The sequence below is a fragment of the Hibiscus syriacus genome, unplaced genomic scaffold (assembly GCF_006381635.1).
Source record: "Hibiscus syriacus cultivar Baekdansim isolate YM2019G1 unplaced genomic scaffold, ASM638163v2 tig00002725_pilon, whole genome shotgun sequence".
Classification (NCBI taxonomy): domain Eukaryota; kingdom Viridiplantae; phylum Streptophyta; class Magnoliopsida; order Malvales; family Malvaceae; genus Hibiscus; species Hibiscus syriacus.
This window is the reverse complement of record NW_024061940.1, coordinates 7,819-12,732: the sequence shown is the minus strand read 5'-3', so window position 1 is coordinate 12,732 and position 4,914 is coordinate 7,819. Positions and strand designations below refer to the sequence as shown.

The following is a 4,914-nucleotide window of genomic DNA, read 5'->3' as shown; positions in this document are numbered from 1 at the left end:
CTTTTTGTTTATAATTTTTGTTTCACTACAATAAAATATACCTTTAATGACACACGCTAATTTATGACTTGCAAAACATGTGTGTCATAAAAAAATGTCATGTTTTTAAAATCTGAACGATTTATGACTTACAATAATGTGTGTCATATTTAATAGTCATAATCCAAAAAATTTGCAAAAACACGGAGTACACTTTTTAATTGTGTGTCATCTGTAAAAGTCGTCTTTTAATTTCCCCCCATTATTTTCATCATTTCCCGCTTCTTCCCCTCATAATCAGCTCACGCCTAATGTTTTACACTCCTTTCATTCTCCCATTTTCTCTCCTACTTTTCATCCCGATTTTGTTCTTCTTGTTAGGCTAGAGTGTATACTTATTTTGGTACCAAAAATCACTAATTTGGACAGGTCTACCATATACCACTCCCCAGCTTTGAGTTCCAGCGCCGACGTCGACTGGTGACGATAAAGCCCTTATTAAATCTCAGTGCATTATCGTCAAACTTGAGGCAAGTGATGATCACTCTCGATAATGGCGCGTACAGAGGAAACAAAACTTGACCTCTTCCTTCAATGGCTTCAGGTTCACTTCTCCAAATCCCTGAACTTAATTTTACTCCAACACTTTACATTTCAATTCCCTCTCGTTCAACAAACAACGGTTTTGATTCAGGTGAACGAAGCTCAATTTCGCGGCTGCAATATCAAGTATTGCGAATCCACTAAAGGCTTCGGTATTTATTCCTCTAATGATTCCCCCAAAGATGGTCAGCTATAAAAACCCTTTTAAAGAAAAGTTGAAAAAACTATTTTTATTTAATTGGTTATTATTGGGTTAATTAGTTTTATGGGGAAAAAACTGGGCAGGGGTTCTTCTTGTGGTTCCATTGGATTTAGCAATAATTTCAATGAGAGTACTGCAAGATCCTTTAATTGGAGCAGAGTGTAGAGCGATGTTTCAAGAAGGAGAAGTTGATGATAGGTTTATAATGATTTTATTTCTTACTGTGGAACGTCTCCGAAAGAATTCTTAGTGGAAACCGTATGTACTTAAAATATTTGATTATTTTCTTTTAGTTTTCTTTTATTTATTATTTATGTGGATTTAAAGACTGGTTCAGGTATCTTGATATGCTTCCCACCACTTTTGGGAATCTGTTATGGTTTACCGATGATGAGATGCTGGAATTGAGAGGAACAATCTTGTATAGAGCAACTCAGTTATGGGTAAATATAAGCATATAGTTTAACGTTTCTCTTGAAGATGAAATGCATGTAATTTGACTACCCATGATGATGAAAGTTAGTGTAATTGTTTTATAGAAAAAGGATTTGATTTCTGTGTACGAAGATAAAGTGAAGGGTTTGGTGAAGAAACTTCTTGCTCTTGATGGAGTTTTAGAAAGGCGGCGTTAATTACATCGAATAAAGTAGGAATCAAGTGTGTTTATTTTCCTTTTTCCCAATTATGAATTGTTGTTAATGCTTCTTTTGCAGTGAGGTCTGCTTTGAAGATTTCCTTTGGTAGGGATCTTCTCAAAATGAACTCTTTCTTATTCTCTCACAAAATAGGGTGGGTGGGGACAATGAAGGAGATTGACTATGATATGATGACATTCCTTGCACTTCAAACTTTGGTGGTTAATACTGCATGATTTCTGTAATGCTAGGGCGAATTCTATATTTTGTTCTCGTGCTCTGAACCTTCCTCTTCCACATTCTTATGTATTTCCCCAAATTCAAGAAGATACTGAGACAACCTGTCCAATTGAAAGAAGTTCTGAGGTGACCATCAGTCATAGTGGACTAAGTGGAGAGCCTGTTAATGAAATTGATGGAAAAAGTGAGGTTACACTTTAGTTTTTACCACTTTTGTGCTTGGATCTTTCCTCTTATTTGCTTTCACAGGTGAAAGTTTACTCTATTAACATGGAGCTGAGGTAAATATTTTTATTTATTTTGGGTTTATATAAGGATTTGAGGGTCATGAGAATGATAACAAAGTCAATGGAGCAACTTCCACATCGAAACAAGAAGAAATTGTCTGTGTGGAGGGTCTTCTCCCTGGCATTGACTTTTGCAACCATGGTATGTTAGTTTTTATTAGTCAATGGTTCTCTAGTCAATTGGTTAGAGTCTATTCTCATTGAATTTTTTGGTTGTTAATTTTATTTTTAGACTTGAAGGCAGTGGCAACATGGGAAGTTCCTGTCCCAAAGGTAAGCATTAATGCATTATTATTTGTAATCAATAAGCTTAATTCTCAGTATTATTGGAAACATTCTTTAATAAAATGTAAGTTCCACTGTCAATATGTCTTTTATTCCTAATATTTTTTGTGTTGTTAATTAGTTCCCTTTGTTTGGGGCTCTATTGCTATGTTTTTAACTGATATATGAATTTCTTGTTTTTACCTTTATGATATCCTTTGTGTATTCTATTTTTCATGCATATAGCATCGCAAGCCTATTTCTAAGTTAAATTACTATTAATAGTCTATTCCCGAGGACATTTAACTTATATGTGACTTTTGTGGTTACCAGCTGATCGGTATGTAATTTAGTAATCTAATTTGCTAAATCAGTGCAATTGAGTAATTCCTGTTTCCATACTTTATGCATTATTGTCCGTCTTTCCCACCTTAGAGGGATTGTAATTGGAGTTCTATGTGCCAAGGTGGGTATTTGAGTTGTACTATATTTCCCGTTTAGAAGTTGTGAATTAAGCATGCCGATAAGCATGCCAATAACATATTTATTGGATCCAAATCAAAGAAACCTGCAAGTAGAATGGATTATTATTTAACTTTTCAGTTTCCAAATCAATGTTGTTTTGTAACTTTTCTATATATTGGTAATTGCTGATGAAACTTAGATGGTGTTTTATTGGTTTTATGGCTTAATTGGGTAAATCCAGAGAAACATTGTGGATTTTGTGCTATAATCCTTCAGATACACCAAAAAAAAAGCTGTTTGGCTTTTGCTGGATTGTACATGGATGCTTAAGTTGTCTCGATCTAACCTAGATATCAAGATATGCGTTATTTGTTAGAGATGGGATTTATCTAAATTCACTTAGACCAGGAAAGTTTAGTTGAATGCCCTCCTTTGTTTGATTGATTAAGGATGTTCAGAGTTCAGACCCACTATGTTACTCCTTATAATCATTGGAATCTATAATTAATTTTGGTAAATGAATATCAATCACCTTTTCCTCTGAGCGAAATAGAATTCAGTAGCAAGTTTGAATGAAAATCATCATTATAACCGAGAAGGATGGGTGAATTACCCATATGTAAATAGACATATCCCATTAAATAACAGTGTAACTGTGAGAAATGAAAAGTAAAGCTTTTAAAGCTTAAGATACCTTTACCACAAATTTACTTGATTTTTTGTTCTTTTCATATTACTTAGTGATGAGTGATGACTTGATAATCATAAATGAAAATGTTTTCTCTTTAAAAATGTTTGGTCTACTTTATGTTCTCACCTGAAGATAGTTGATGCTTGATTAATATATGAAAAGTATTAATTCCTATATGTTATCAGCAGTTGGTTCAAATAAGGAGTGGAAACCAAAGGTGATCAGCTCTAATTTTGGGAAGGGTTCGGGAACATCTGGTGCATCTGATGTTCGTACTAGTTCAGTTGAAGCCAATGCTCATTCGTAGCCTGTTTCAAGAGTTCTCGACTCTGAAGAAGCAACTTCAAAATTGCAGAAGAAGCTAGAGGAGTTGAATCTAAGATCTTATAATTATTTAGTATCTTCTTGTGATAATCTAAGAACATGCTTGGTTTTTTGTTTTCAAATAGCCATAGGTGATGGATATTATGTTTGTAACTTAATGTGAATATATTGTATGCAAATGGATTGCTTATATATAATATGATATATATATTTAGTATTATGAGGCATTAAATGTGAGTTTGTTTGATTATTTGTCAATCTACAATATATATATATATAACAATAATTTACGAAATACAATCACGACACACGAATGTGTGTCATCTATTTTAATGACGTGTGCTTCAATGACACGCAATGTAAGTCATACATGCGTGTCATAAATTTATGACACACAAATGTGTGTCATTTTAATTTATGACGGGGGATTCAATGACGCTCAATGAACTTCATAAATGCGCGTCATAAATGTGCGTCATAAATGCGTGTCATAAATTTATGACGCACAGTTGCGCGTCATCTTAAATTCATGTCGGTGGCTTCAACGACAGGCAAATGTGTGTCATCCGCACCCATAGATGACGCGCAATGCGCGTCATTAAAAGAGTTTTTTCTACTAGTGTTTATTATTATTTTTGTTGTTGTTATTATTAAATAATTCTTAATCGTCTCCTTATATCATCTGTATTTGTTTCGTATATTTTTTTTCAATTCAATTTCAATTTTTTTTATTATTAATATTTTATTTCTATATATATTTTTCAATCAACATTATACCATCAATAACTATTATAATATTTTCAAATACTAATATATAAGATTTCAATCAAACACTAACATGTAATCTAACTAAAATAAACTATTGTTGTTTAAATAAAAAATAGAATGCACTAACATATAAAAAAATTGTATGAAATATACTCATACGAAATTGTGGTATGTTGGTATGGTTGGAAATTCAATCTTTATCGTGAAAGATCTTAATTGAAGAATCATAGATGATTTGATCTTCAATATAAATAAACTATTTCTTTTCAAGTCATGTTAATAAAATGTTATGAAATAAAAAGAACAAAGCAATAAGAAAAAAAAAAAGAAATATGAAGATAAGGATAGAAATATGTATTATTTTCTCGATAATAATGGTCTAGAAAGTTTTCTCTAAATTCTATATTCGTAGACAAAAAGAATAAATATCATATATAAAATCCGGGACAAAGCTAG

The 4,914-nt window shown here is 32.3% G+C and overlaps 1 pseudogene; it reads left to right on the top strand.

The window, feature by feature from the left end:
- Positions 1 to 532: 532 nt before the first annotated feature.
- Positions 533 to 3,673, top strand: LOC120148741 (annotated as a pseudogene).
- The last annotated feature ends 1,241 nt before the right edge of the window (positions 3,674 to 4,914 follow it).